The 15957-nt window shown below is 44.2% G+C and overlaps 1 long non-coding RNA gene across 1 annotated transcript in view; it reads right to left on the reverse strand.

Annotated features, from left to right (window-relative positions):
* Positions 1-4141: 4141 nt before the first annotated feature.
* Positions 4142-15957, reverse strand: part of LOC122455855 — a 34137-nt gene continuing 22321 nt past the window's right edge. Inside the window, exons 4-5 of the long non-coding RNA XR_006274358.1 lie at positions 9805-9893; positions 4142-4702 (exon numbers count right to left, since the gene is read on the reverse strand). This is a non-coding gene — a long non-coding RNA (uncharacterized LOC122455855). The remainder of the gene's footprint in view (positions 4703-9804; positions 9894-15957) is intronic.

The raw sequence follows: 15957 nt of genomic DNA on the forward strand, positions 1-15957 counted from the left end.
TGCTGCTTCTATGATGAGCTGCATGCCATTTTAGGGGGTTCAGCCATCACTACCCCAGCTGTGTTGTTTGACTCCTTCAATGGAGATGGAGGCAACATGGAAGCAGGTTTTGAGGACGAGGAAGACAATGATGAGGAGGCTATAGATAGCTCACAGCAAACAAGCGGAGAAACCGGTTTTCCCGACAGCCAGGAACTGTTTCTCACCCTAGACTTGGAGCCAGTACCCCCCAAACCCACCCAAGGCTGCCCCCCGGACCCACCAGGTGGAGAAGGGACTTCTGGTAAGTGTACCTTTTAAAATACTATACAAGGTTTAAAAGCCAGCATGTTTAATGATTAATTTGCCCTGGCATTCGTGGCTCTCCTGAATATACTCCCAAAGCCTTTGCAAAAGGTTTCTGGGGAGGGCAGCCTTATTCCATCCACCATGGTATGACACTTTACTACTCCAGGCCAGTAGCACGTACTCGGGAATCATTGTAGAACAAAGCATTGCAGTGTATGTTAGCTGGCATTCAAACAACATCCGTTCTTTATCTCTCTGTATTATCCTCAGGAGAGTGGTCATTCATGGTCACCTGATAGAAATAGGGTGCTTTTCTTAAGGGGACATTCAGAGGTGCCCGTTCCTGCTGGGCTGTTTTCCTATGGCTGAACAGAAATGTTCCCTGCTGTTAGCCATTGTGGGGGGGAGGCAAAATGCGATCTTGTAACGAAAGCACATGTGCTATGTATGTAATGTTAACAGCAAGGTTTACCGTGAAAGAGTGTACCCGTTGTTCTATAAAATGTGTCTTTTCAAATACAACTGTCCCTTTTTTTTTCCTCCACCAGCTGCATGTGTTTCAAGGATCACAGGATCTTCTCCTTCCCAGAGGCTAGCGAAGATTAGAAGGCGAAAAAAAGTTCTCTGAGCTCATGCTGTCCTCCCACACTGACAGAGCACAGATGAATGCATGGAGGCAGACAATGTCAGAGTGCAGGAAAGCACAAAATGACCGGGAGGAGAGGTGGCGGGCTGAAGAGAGGGCTGAAGCTGAAAGGTGATGGCAGCGTGATGAGAAGAGGCAGGATTCAATGCTGAGGCTGCTGGAGGATCAAACTAATATGCTCCAGCGTACGGTTGAGCTGCAGGAAAGACAGCAGGAGCACAGACCGCGGCTACAGCCTCTGTGTAACCAACCGCCCTGCTCCCCAAGTTCCACAGCCTCCTCACCCAGACACCCAAGAACGCGATGGGGCGGCCTCCGGCCACCCAGCCACTCCACCCCAGAGGATTGCCCAAGTAACAGAAGGCTGGCATTCAATAAGTTTTAAACTTTTAAAGTGCTGTGTGGCCTTGTCCTTCCCTCCTCCACCACCCCTCCTGGGCTACCTTGGTAATTATCCCCCTATTTGTGTGATGAATTAATAAAGAATGCATGAATGTGAAGCAACAATGACTTTATTGCCTCTGCAAGCGGTGATCGAAGGGAGGTGGGGAGGATGGTTAGCTTACAGGGAAGTAGGGGCGGGGGATTTCATCAAGAAGAAACAAACAGAACTTTCACACCGTAGCCCGGCCAGTCATGAAACTGGTTTTCAAAGCTTCTCTGATGCGCACCGCACCCTCCTGTGCTCTTCTAACCGCCCTGGTGTCTGGCTGTGCGTAACCAGCAGCCAGGCGATTTGCCTCAACCTCCCACCCCACCATAAACGTCTCCCCCTTACTCTCACAGATATTGTGGAGCACACAGCAAGTAGTAATAATAGTGGGAATATTGGTTTTGCTGAGATCTAACCGAGTCAGTAAACTGCGCCAGTGCGCTTTTAAACGTCCAAATGCACATTCTACCACCATTCTGCACTTGCTCAGCCTGTAGTTGAACAGCTCCTGACTATTCTCCAGGCTGCCTATGTATGGCTTCATGAGCCCTGGCATTAAGGGGTAGGCTGGGTCCCCAAGGATAATTATAGGCATTTCAACCATTCCCCAATGGTTATTTTCTGGTTTGGGAAGAAAGTCCCTTCCTGCAGCTTTTGAAACAGACCAGAGTTCCTGAAGATGTGAGCGTCATGTACCTTTCCCGGCCGTCCCACGTTGATGTTGGTGAAACCTCCCTTGTGATCCACCAGTGCTTGCAGCACTATTGAAAAGTACCCCTTGTGGTTTATGTACTCGCTGGCTTGGTGCTCCGGTGCCAAGATAGGGATATGGGTTCCGTCTATGGCCCCACTACAGTTAGGGAATCCCATTGCAGCAAAGCCATCTACTATGACCTGCACATTTCCCAGGGTCACTACCCTTGATATCAGCAGATCTTTGATTGTGTTGGCTACTTGCATCACAGCAGCCCCCACAATAGATTTGCCCACTCCAAATTGATTCCCGACTGACCGGTAGCTGTCTGGCGTTGCAAGCTTCCACAGGGCTATTGCCACTCGCTTCTCAACTGTGAGGGCTGCTCTCATCTTGGTATTCTTGCGCCTCAGGGCAGGGGAAAGCAAGTCACAAAGTTCCATGAAAGTGCCCTTATGCATGCGAAAGTTTCGCAGCCACTGGGAATTGTCCCAGACCTGCAACATTATGCGGTCCCACCAGTCTGTGCTTGTTTCCCGAGCCCAGAATCGGCGTTCCACCGCATGAACCTGCCCATTAGCACCATGATGGCCACATTGGCAGGGCAGGGCTTTGAGAGAAGTCTGTGTCCATGTCCTCATCACTCTCGTCACCGTGCTGATGTCGCCTACTCACCCGGTTTTGCTTTGCCAGGTTCTGGTGCTGTATATACTGCTGGATAATGCGTGTGGTGTTTAATGTGCTCCTAATTGCCAAACTGATCTGAGCGCGCTCCATGCTTGCCGTGGTATGGCGTCTGCACAGAAAAAAGGCGCGGAACGATTGTCTGCTGTTGCCCTGACGGAGGGAGGGGCGACTGACAACATGGCTTACAGGGTTGGCTTACAGGGAATTAAAATCAACAAAGGGGGTGGGCTTTGCAAGAAACTGAATGGCCGCCTCAAGGAAAGAACTCAAAACCTCAAGGATAGAACTCAAAACTGGGTTTAGCAGGCCGTCGATTTCACAGAAGGAGGGAGGGAGGGAGGAGAAAATGAATACAAAACAAATCTGGTCTATTTCTTGTTTTGAGCCACTTCATCTATCTTTATACATCATGCTGGCAGCAGACCGTGCAGTACGACCGCTAGCCATTGTCACCTCCTGGGTGCTGGGCAGAAGACGGTGCAGTATGACTGCTGGCCATCATCTTCTGCTGGCTGCAAATTAAAAGACAGTGCACTGCCGGTAGGACTCAATCGCCATGAGACGAAACAAAGGAAATGACCTGGCTGAGTCACTCCCATGTTTGCCCAGGCGCCCAGTTAAAAGAGCACCCAGGACTACGTCGACGATGGCTACCAGTCATACTGCACTGTCTGCTGCCAAAAGGCAATAAACTGCTGCTGTGTAGCAATGCAGTACCATGTCCGCCAGAACCCAGGAGACATACGGTGACGGTTAGCTGAGTGGGCTCCATGCTTGCCGTGGTATGGCGTCTGCACAGGTAACTCAAGAAAAAAGGTGCAAAACAATTGTCTGCCTTGCTTTTAAGGAGGGAAGGAGGGAGGGAACGAGGGCCTGACGATATGTACCCAGAACCACCCGCAACAATGTTTAGCCCCATCAGGCACTGGGATTTCTACCCAGAATTCAAATGGGCGGTGGAGACTGCGGGAACTATGGGATAGCTACCCACAGTGCAAAGCTCCGGAAGTCGACTGTTGCCTCGGTACTGTGGACACAGTCCGCTGACTACATCCACTTAGAGCATTTGTGTGGGACACACACACTCGACTGTATAAAAATGCTTTCTACAAAACCGACTTCTATAAATTCGACCTAATTTCGTAGTGTAGACATACCCTTATACTGAGTACCATTCTGAGAATTCACATTAAAGTCTATTCAGTGCAAGCATAGGCTCCAGAACAAGGCCCAGAATAATACAGTATGCAGCTGCTATGGGTAATGGTGGCAATGGTGCATTATAATGCTGGCTTTTATTACTACAGTAGCAAGCTGAAGAAACTTGTACAATATTTTCAGTTCTGTTATTTCGTTTTGATCATCAGAGATTTTGCACCAGAGTTACTCTGCTGTGGCATTAATACTTTACAATAGCTGTTTTCATCCTTTCAAACAGTGACAGTAACCCCGACTACATAATTAGCCATTACTCAGAATGTTGTGACGAGAGGGCATTTAGATTTATATACATACCAGCAGAAAATTTTACACAGAGGTTGGCAATATGTGTGTTTTGAAGCCAAATCTATTTAAACATAGTTTTTAACAATACTGTATTTCACAACCATTTTGTATAAAGTTTCAGCATATTATATAGGGTTAAATGTTCACAGGAACTATGGAAGAAAACCCAAAACATTTTATGGAGCAAACAACCCACCTTCATGAACACAAACTGCGTAATTACACAGACACACAAAAGGACCAAGGTACAATAGCATGTTTTCCTTGTGTAAATGCTCATTTTTGCAGGTTACTGTGGATGAATTAGTGGAGTGCTAAACACTTGACCCACAGTGTCCCATGGATAAGGGTTCTGTGAGCCAGTGGGCCAACTCACCAGCCAGGCCATGAAATGAATCTCGCATCAGCAGCAGAAATTCAGTTTCTTTCTTCAGGGATAGGTTGATTTCTGACAATCAAAACAGTCCAACATTAGTCAAACAAATAAACCAGCTCCTGCTACCTGGCAATTTTCCAGGTCCTTTCTCCTAACCCAGCTTTCTTTAAAAAACACTCTCTCCCACCCCCCACCTCAGCCCTCCACACACAGCTGCTTGCTGGTATATTATCTGAGGATCAAGTGACCTGAAGATTATCACCCAATTCCTGGCCCCAAACCCATCACTTGGGAGGCAGCTAATCAGTTACAGGTGGGGTTAAGACTACATCCCTTAGAGGGCCATCACATCTTGTGCACATCAGTGCAGGTGTAGCACTGGTAGCAGCCGTGCAGATTCTAAATTATCTGACATGGTCATCTCAGCATTTCAGGAAGATTTGGGAAGTTTTATCTTTGTGTTTGAAGTTTAGTCTGTAAATTTCTGACCTGGGTTCCTCTCACTCCCGTCTAGCTGTACAAAACCTTGATTATAGTCTCTCTGCTCTTGTTATGTAATAGTCATGTGGGTAGCAATAAAAGATTAAACCTAGGTGGTAGCTAAGCCTAACCTAAAAGGCCATCCAAGCTGGGACAGGTTCAAATCCCCAGCTGGTATAAGTCAATGTCGCCCCACTGACTCCTATGGAGCTATGCTGATTTACAGCAGTTGATGATGTAGCCAAGAAGATCTTTTGACTAGAGTTAGCCAAGAAACAGATTTTCAGGTCCAGGAAAATATTTCAAGCTTTTAGAATCTTTTTGCCCCAAATTGAGACAAAAATCCAATATTTCAGAATGTTCAGAGACATGGAAATCCACAGTATTTAATTTTGGAAACGGGCAAACATTCCCACCATAAGAATGTGTATCCAAAACAAAATAAAGCTCATGAGTCCCCAAGCTTCTGGACTCCATGGAAGCCCACCCGGCAGGCTGCTGGGGAGCCGAGGCTTCTCAGTTCTGTAGGCTGACAATGAGCCAGGTAGGCAGGGACATGAACTGACAGGAAACCTGGCAGGTTTCTGATGGGAACCTTCATGGTTTCCATTGAAAGATTCATCAAAATCATCACATTCCCACTGAACATTTCTGTTTTGATGAATTGGCATTTTCCAGTGAAAAGCCGTTCAGCTTGAAAATTTCCAACCAGTTCTACTTTTGACATGCTAGAATGTTCAGTGAAAAGGTCAGTCTAGCGCTGGTTTTCAGCAATACTTTGTTAAGGACTACACAACATAGCTGCTTTCCAGGGTGCAAGAGAGATGAGTTTTTCATATTTACTATTTTTGTGCATAATCCCAGCACAGTGCTTCAGAAACTCAATTTCTATTGACAAGAGAGTACATTTTATTTTGATATATGCGGCTACATGGTATCAGCTTTGATTTAAGTGCAGGCACTTGTACAGGAAATCAACTTGTCTCAGCCTTAGAACAGTTGATTAATTGACATTTCCTTTGCTGAATTTTTAGCCCCTCAATTCTGTGGGATTTTTCTTTCCTTGCATAATGGCTTTAATGTTTCAGTTTGGAGCAGTTGGAAGGGTGGACCATTAACATGTATCCTTCTCATGAGCTTTTAAAACATTACTTTTATAGGTGTCCATTCAAATAATGATCCACACGCTTCATTAAGAACAGAACTTAACAGTAAAATTGTGCATCCCAAGCAGCTAACCCTTTGCCCGTGTAATTATCAGCTACATTTTTCAAATTTCTCTAAAAAAAATGGAGATCCAGAAGTTAACAGCTGTTTCAGCTACAAAAGTATTACACATATTGAGAATCTGTTTACACAAAGCTATTATGATGTTTGTATATACAAAAATCTGGTTGCTTAATTAGCTCTGAGAGGCATGTACAGCAGACTAGATGTTGCCTGGCTAGTATTCAGAAGATTGCAGGTTTCCAATGTTTTTTTCCTAAGGAAATGCTCTTTAAGAAATGAATCCCCATATATTAGAATAACTACTTTACATGTGGCTCATCAAAGCATCTCAACAGTGAAATGTTCCATTTACCATTCTGCTTAATTAAAATCCAGCTTTGAAATATCTAATTCCACAAGACTTGCATTTGGTGTTAATTAGCTAACAGACAAACTAAAAAATATTTATAGAAACCAACGCAAGCAAGTGAAGAATCACTAATCTCTTGGGATTTAGTAAAAAAAGACCCACTGAAAACTTTAATTATGGATTAACACCAAGTATAGCTACGGATTTTTCTACTGACATAAATTCAGGTGCTAATATCTCATGAAAATAAATAAGGTTGGGACAATCCAAATAGATCATTGTTTTCCAGAAATATTTGGGTGCTCCCATTCTCTGAAAACAGGGTATGGAGATAGACTGACACTGACAGTGGCCAGAGTTTGTGGGTACCAATAACATACCATCAACTAATACAGGAAACACAGGATTTGCTATACCAGATCAGAACATTGATCTATCTAGGCTAGTATCCTTCCTTCAGCAGTGTCCAGTCTCTGACAGAGGCATATTAAACCCCCACTCAACTCAAATGCGTGGGAAAATTCCTTCCAGACCCAAAACTCTTTGCTCACCCAAAGATTGCAGGTTGGATGGTCAGTATCTCAGGTAAGTGCCTAAAAATGAGTCTTTGGTTTCATTAAGTCTCCTTCTCATTGGCATTCAGCACCATTGTTGTAGCATAATGGAGAGGATCAGAAACACAGATATCAGAAGAAGGAAAGATGAATGTAGACCAAAGACAGAAAGACATCTTTCTCAACTGTGCTGTGGAGACAGAGGCAGGCGCTAATGGCATTGGTTTTTGTTTATAGGAACATCTATCCAGCCATGTGTAGTAGCTGTAACTGGAGGAAATATGAAATCATTGGTAGTTTCTGTGTTATGGTAATACATAAGCAAGTCACTAATGAGCAGGTTTAAGCCATACAAAAGCTCAGTATTGTCTACATAGTGCCACTAGCCTCTAATGCATATACTATAATTATTGTACTGTGCTGGAAATATTGTCTGCTACAGTGTTTGTAGAGATGTGGACTTATAATGAATTCTCTACTGAAGTCTTAGTCCTACCTAATTAAGCAAGCTCATATGTAGTATAGATTACAGATGTATCAGCATCAGGCACATGGAGTAGGTAAAAACAACTGCAGGTCTAGCACACAAAGATTTCATTTTATCTAGCCAACAACAGTTATATTTTTTTGTGGAGAAGGGGGAGAATTTCCTGTGTTCTTGAACTGAGAAAGAATTGTCCAGATTGAGTGCTGTTAGGTTTTGATGAAATACCATCTCATATGGTGTTTCCATACACAGGTACTTTCAATCTATATGAGTTTTTCTTTAAAGAAAATGAATCTCTAGGAAAGAGCGAAAGTAGAATATTATTGTGTTTATTAAGGTAGTCCCTAGGGACCAACTGAGAATGGGCCCTCGTTGTACTAGACCAGTGGTTCTCAACCTGCGGCCCACTTGCAGCCCAATCATCACACAGCTGTAGCCCATGAGACATTTTCAGGATCATACAGGTAGTATATATATTGTTATATATTGTGTGGATGTGGACCACATAACACAGAGAGCTGCATATGTAGCCCACAATGGTAAATAGGTTAAAAACCACTGTGCTAGACACTGTAAAACAATGGTCTCCAATCTTTTTACGCACAAGATCACTTTTTGAATTCAAGTGCAACCCAGGATCTACCCCGGCCCTCCCCACTCACTCCATCCCCCATCCCTCCATCGCTCGCTTTCCCCCACCCTCATTCACTTTCACCAGGCCAGGGCAGAGAGTTGGGATGCAGGAGCGGGTGAGAGGTGCAAGCTGTGGGAGGGAGTTTGGGTGCAGGAGGGGGCTCTGGGCTGGGGCAGAGTGTTGGGGTGCAGAGTGCTGGCTCTAGGAGGAGGCTCGGTGTGAGGTAGGGGTGCGGGGTGCAGGAGGGGTGCAGGGTGCTGGCTCTGGGAGGAGGCTCAGGGCTGGGGCAGGGACTTGGGGGGCAGAGGGGATGTGGGGTGCTGGCTCCGGGAGGGGACTCAGAGCTGGGCATTGGAGTGCAGCCTGCCACTAGGTGGCACTTACTTTGGACGGCTCCCAGTCAGTGCTGCAGCGAGGCTAAGGCAGGCTCCCTGCCTGCCCCAGCCCCACGCCGCTACCGGAACATACTTATATACAGCCAGCACGCCCCTGCAGCCCTTGGCGGGGGCACATGGCTCTGCACGCTGCCCCTCCCTGCAGGCACACACAAACCCCCACAACTCCCATTGGCCGCAGTTCCCCATTCCTGGCCAATGGGAGCTGTGGGGGCAGTTCTTGCAGGCAGGAGCAGGGCACAGAGACCTCTACCACCGCCCTCCACCCCCATCCCCCGGGGCTACAGTACAGGGGTGTGCTGCCCACTTCTGGGAGCGGCATGGGGCTAAGGCAGGCAGGAAGCCTGCCTTAGCTCCGCTGCCCCATTGGACTTTTAGCGACTGGAGATTGCGATCGACTAGCAGAGCTCTAGGATCGACCATTCGATCACAATCTATCGGTTGGTGACCATTGTTGTAAAACAATAGATTAAGAGAGAGTCCCTCCTTCTAAAGAGTTTACATCTAAATAATCAAGACAGACACAGAGAAGAGGAAAGGGATAGAACACAAAAGCAGAGTGAACAATGTGAGGGTGGTCTATATCATGTTAGTTCTACAGTTTTTTGATACATTTTTGTTGTTATTTATATCCTTTCAGTGGTTTATGTAGGAGGGGATTAGCTAGATGGAAAGATGGAGGGAGGGGTTAGAGACAGTGAAGAAGGGGGGGGAAGGGTTGAAGCACACGGCCAGTTAGCACAGGGCAGAACATGTTCAGAGCAAAATGGCAGAAAACAGTCTAATGACATCAGCAGCATCCCCTGGTCCCGGCTTGAACTGCTGTCTGCAGCTGCTCTATCAATTTCAGTCTCTGGCTTGCTTCTCTCTGAAGCTTCTTTTCCAGAGGCTGAAGGGTGGGTATCATGCCAGGGGGTCCTAGAGTTTTGGGAAGGGGAAATCTCTCCTGCACTGTTCTGTATTTGGAAGGTGCTGACTGAGAGCAGTGACCCCAACTGGGCTCCATTTTACTTTTTCCATCCCATCAGTGTGCAGCGGTACCTACTTGAATATGTCCTCCTCAGTCACAATCATCTTGAAAGTAATCACAGTTCAGTCCCCTAGCAGGCAGGCAAACTCTTGTGTTTAAAGATGCTGTAAACATAAAACAGAATCATAGTGATATACACCTCAAACGCCAGTAATTATAATCATCTTACACCATAAAAGGCTCAGTGTTACTTTCTGTAAATTCATTCCCTATGCCTATCAGATCCTGGGAAAACAATTGAAGGTACAGAGGATCTCTTTGCATAGTTGTAAGTGAGACCATAATTCAGCAAAGCATTTAATCATGGTAGAAGTACCTAAAGAAAATAGAGCGGAAGTTAAGATATTGATAAGGGTGGCCAAATCACATAATGCTTCAAGGGATACACTGATTACCTATGAGGATCAGATGACTGCCTAGATGAGCTACAAAGGCTTTTCGCCTTTTACTGAAGAATCAAGTATAGGCCAATGCCAGAGGTCCCACTTTAAGAAAACACTTAAGCACATACTTCATATTAAGTGTCTTAGTTGAAGTCAACAGAAACACTCACATGTTTATAGTTAAGCATATACTTACATATTTTGCTGTATCACAGCCTAGCTCAAGGGGATATTTTGTGAACCGGGACATGAGATATACTAGGTGGGCGAGTGGTCCTATTAAGAACAGTCAGACATGTTTATTAAAATAACTATTAATCTTTTATTAGCCCTTTATAAAATATTTATAAATGAAACTTTATATTAAAGTGAAGCTGAGAATACTAAAGAAAATCAGATGTGTCTAAACTTTTCCAAACAGGTTTGATACATCTCTCATAACTATTACTTTAAAATTAATTTTCTCAGTCTATTTTTACAAAATACATCACTATGATATAGTTATAGTCATTTGTATTGATAAATTAGTCATCATTTTGCATATGAATTGATATCATCATCTGAATGCTTTCCTATCAATAACTTAAGTCCCAAATGCTACACAAACACCTGAGATCTCTAGAGGAAAATATATAAAAATTCCTTTATCTTTGCTCTCTCTCAGTTAAAAAATTTAAAATGTGAAATGAAGAGTTAGAAGCTAAAATGTAATACATGTATCAATGTTGAGGGAAAAGCAGAGTAAACTGATGCAAAATACTTACACTGATACTAAAGAAAAGGCTTACATTTACAAACTTGTATAAATTTATTTACTTTGGCCCCAGCCCTGCAAACACTTATGATGTGCCAAACTTCAAGCACATGAATAATCCCATGAACTAAAGTTAAGCATGTGTAAATGCAGGATTGGGGCCGATAGCACCAGTGCTCGATTGGATCTCTGAAGATGAATCCTTAGGCCTTTACAGAATCTCTGGGTGAAATCAGCATTGCTGAGTTTTCATCTGCTCTCAGTCATCTGCTCCCTGCCCTCTCTTCACTTTCTTCCATTAGTATGGTTGTTGATTCTTGTCTCCATTTCCATGCTTCTTCTGCAGCCTTGACTGTGTGTCCCTCTCTCCAATTGTTAGGTCGTTTGCCCTGCCACCCCCCAGCCCAGTTCACCTCCCACAATCTGCTTCCTCTGCTCGTGTTCTTCTGATGCGAAGCATCTCTGGTGGAAATCTTTTGACCCTTAGGCTGATTTCCCTCCACTAAAAATATTTCTCGTTGTCCTTATATTCTGCCTCTTCCTAGCTACACAACTCTATTCCAATTTAATTGTATCCCACCTGCCTTTTCACTACCTTTGATTCTCTCCTCAAACCCGCCCCTCCTCCGCGTCTCTCTCTGCACAGGATCTCACTGATCTCTTCCAAGAGAAAACTCACAAAATATGACAATCTTTCCCTTGCCCCAACTTGCCTTCCCTTCCCCTCCTACAACTCTCTCCCACTTCCCCATGGTCACAGACACAGAAGTTTCTCATCTGTTCTCCTCTAATCACTCTACTTGCCCAGTAACCCAATTACAACCCATCTCTGATCTCCCTCATATCCACTCTCATTCATTTCCTTACTCTTCTTAACCTCTTGCTCTCCTCTGGGTCTTTCGCCACACAATACAAGAATGCTTTAGCCTTTCCCATTTCAAAACCGCACTTGCCTGTCTACCTACCATCCCATTCTACCTTCTCTATTTCACCTCTTAGCTCATTAAATGCACAGTCTACAATCGCTGTCTGGAGTTCCTCTCCTCCAATTCTATTCTAGACCCTCTTCAATCCAGCTTCTGCTTCTTGCACTCCACTAAAACTGTGTCACCAAAGTCTCTAATGACCACGTCTAATGCTCCATCCTCATTATCCTTGATCTATCAGCCACCTATGACACAGCTGACTGTGCCCCTTTTCTTGAAATCTTGTCCTCCCTTGGCTTTGTGAGGCTATCCTCTCCTAGTTCCCTTCCTACTTTGCTAATTGCTCATGCAGTGTATTGTTGGGAGGATATTCCCCATTCCCCCCCCCCCATCAAATTATTATGGAGGTTCCACAGAGTTCTGTCCTTGGTTCCCTTCTCCTCTCCCTCTACACCTGATCTCTGGGTAATCTCGTCTCCAAACATAAATTCAGCTACCATCTCTTGCTGCAACTGACAGACCTACCTCTCCACTCCAGACCTTTCTCCTCTTCAAACTGAAATCTCAGACTGTCTTTCTGACATCTCCTTGTGCATGTCTAGCCAGCAGCTCAAGCTCAACGTAACTAAAATAGAGCTCTTAATATTCATCCCAAGCCATCCCTACTACTTCCTTTCTAGTTCATTATGGACAACACTACCATCGTACCTGTCACTCACACCTATAACCTGGGTGTCATCTTCGACATGAAAATCTGTACAGATCCTCACATCCAAGTTATAGCTAAATCTTTGCTATCCATCCACACTCTCATCCAGGCTCTCCTTACTTTGTGTCTTGATTACCACATCTTCCTTTTCTCTGGGTTTAGCAAAGGTAATCTTCCACTATCCATATCCGTTCAGAAGTCTGCTGCAAAGATCATTTTCCAACCTCATTACATTGACCATGTCACCCCACTGTTTGCATTCCTCCACTGGCTCCCCCTTCTCTATCACATCAACCAATCTACTTGTCTTCACTTTCAGTGCCCTTCACAGCCTATCATCTCTCATTCACTATCGACATATTAACTCCTACCTTCAGGTGGCCCATGGTGCCAACCTCCAACACTTACTTGTTACATTTTCAAACAAGTTCCTGTGCCTGTCAGGCTTGGGAAAAAGCTCCCTGAAAACATCCACAAAGCTACCTCGTTGTCCTCCTTTACAATCCTCCCTTTTCTGCAATGCCTACAAAAAATACGGCTATGGTGCTGATGCTCTGAGGCTATTGCCTGTCATCCTGACCCATATTATCTCCCTATTTCCTTGTACTCTCCCATCTGTCTGTGTCCATGTGTTGTATCTTGTCTTATATTATAAACTCTCTGGGACCTGACCCATCTTTGTTGTTCTTTGTTTCTACAGCACTTAGGACAATGGGGTCCTGATCCATATGTAGGTCTCCTAGCCACTCTAGTAATAAAAATAAATAAATTAAATAAATCCTGGCTTCCTTGAAATCTTTGGGATTCAACAGGGCCATAATTTTATCCCCAGTCTTTACCCTCTGCTCCCACTCTACTCATTTGCCATGCATGGATCCCCAGATCTAGAGAGAGCTCTCTGTAGGTTCAGCTACAGGTGCTGCAGAGGCCGGTGACCCTCTTAGCCCAACTTCCAAGCAGGATCTGATGCACATGGAAGAGACTCCACAAGGACTTCCCAGTGGCCAGAGTATTACCTTAGGACTTTGGCAGCTTGAATTCAAGTCCCTGTTCTGACAAGTCTACCTGTGTGACCTTATGCAAGCCACTTAGTCTCTCTGTGCCTCTGTCCCCCATCTACAAAATGGGGATAATAGCATTCAGGAGTTTTGTGAGGAATACATTAAAGTTCATGAGAAACTCAGATACTATGGTAATGGGAACCATATAAGTATCTAAGATGCAGACCCTGGAAGTGCAATGTCCCCACGTATACTGCTAGTAAAAATCACATATGCTGGTCAAACTGGATAGAAGGAATATTGGAGCCCAAGCAACAGTCTGATGGAGGACAAGTCAAAACATTTGTGGCTTTCCAAGTCCAGTCTGAGTTTAAGCATGGAGAATTCTGTCACTATTCACAACAAACTTTGTATCCAGGCATAGATAGCTCTAATCCTCAACCCTAAAAAACATTTATGACTGCAAGGAAGGTTTAATACCTGTCAGGCATCTACATTAGTTCTTGAAACATGAATTGTGTCACTCAAAGGAGCATATATATACTCTATGAGAAATGGACTTTGATCAGAGTTGAGGAATGGGTTCATAATCTCTGATGGACTGGGTTAAAGAAAGAAGTTTATTGGCAGTCAAAGGATGCAAATGAATGTAGTTCAAGCTATTAAATAAATTAGAGTGGGCAGTCCTTAATGCTGACATTCAACACAGTGTGCTGAGCTAAGGTATCACCATACACTGGATGAATTAAGTACAAAATTAAAGGCAGAGTGCCACAACTACCCAAGAAATGGAGATGCATCCCTGTCCAATTTACACACTTGAACACCTTGCAGTGGTGATGTCCATCCCTGGTCACAGGACCAGTACAGGATGCACGTGCCACTGAAATACCACTTCAAAAGAAGTCGTAAATGGAATCGGAGTCATAGGCATAGGCCTTGCACTGCTCCTTTTCAAAGGAGTGAATTTCACCATTTATGAATATTATATTTTTAAATATAATATGCAACTATATTCAATAATTAGCACTTTTTTAAAATATGTCACACAAAATCCTTTTCCTTAGACACATATTCAGGGCGAAACGGTGGGCGACAGTTTTAAAATGATAAATTCTAAGTGGTACTGCATTACATCTGAGCAGAATTCCCCTGAGGACTCAGCTCCTCCTACCCCTTCGATTTGTTCTAAGTCTAGATGAATCAAGAAAACTACACACATTCCACTTTCATTTTTGTATGCATAGTGCTCCCTCCCTGTGAAAGAATGGAGATGGCAGTACAGTCTGTGACTCAATAAAGTGGAGGCCTTGGAGAGGCTAGCCAGAACAGAATCAGGCAAGACAGCAAGACAAAGTTCTTTAAACAATGTTAATGTTATTTTGAATATTTTTAATTAATCCCTTTTTCTTTTGCTGTGGCCAGAATTTTCAGAAATGGCCACTGCAGTTGGGTACCTCCATGTTTGAGCATCTCTCTTGAGATCCCTCAGATGTTAAAGTTGGCTGGATATCCAGAAAATGAGGCACACAAAACTAGATGCCATTTTTCAAATGTGGGCCCAAATTTTCCACTGGTTGGTTTGCTTCTCTTTTGCAGAAACAAAAATGTGTGCCTATTTTATTTGTATCCACATTTCCTGGTCATTCCTGTGTTAAGGGGCCGGGTTTTCCATTACCCACCTTCCACCAAAGTAGGTAGGGGCTGTATCTCTTTCACCTACCAGAAACAAATTGCTGGAGGAAAAGGACCCATAGCCTCCCTGCTGCCTCACAGTCCCATAGGCCTCATCAAAGAACCCACCAATCTCCCTCAAGTGAGGATTTCCACATCATGCATATTGGGCACTCATCAGACTAGGCACACAGAGTTCACTGCAGGCACAATGTGGGCCAAATTTTGTGGGTACCAGTTAAACCAACTCTCATGGGAACTCCCTCCTACAATATATATATGTATATATATTTTTGGCCAGCATTTTGCAGGCCAAAAAGAAAGCAAGGCCTGGGTGTGGCTGAAAAGTACCCTTCAGTGTGTGTGTGCATTATACTTGCATGCATACATACATAACAAAGAGGAGAAACAGTGGAGTATGGGCTGTGGCTGAGTTTTACTGGCATGAGTTCTAGGGATGAAATCCTGGGCTTACCAAAATCAATGGCACAACTCCCATTGACTTCAGTAGGAACAGGATTTCAACCTAGGAGACCATATTACTCACAAATGGCAAAACCACCAATCAGTTATTCAAGTCACCCCAAATAACTGCAAACAACACCTTTATATTTCACCATGCCATCATGTATTTTTATTGCTGTATGCCACATATCGTAGATAAATTGGATTAGAAACACTTTTTAAAAGGTTTTCGTCCACGTTTTTGTTGCCCTCCAAC

The sequence above is a fragment of the Dermochelys coriacea genome, chromosome 9 (genome assembly GCF_009764565.3).
Source record: "Dermochelys coriacea isolate rDerCor1 chromosome 9, rDerCor1.pri.v4, whole genome shotgun sequence".
In the NCBI taxonomy this organism is placed as follows: domain Eukaryota; kingdom Metazoa; phylum Chordata; order Testudines; family Dermochelyidae; genus Dermochelys; species Dermochelys coriacea.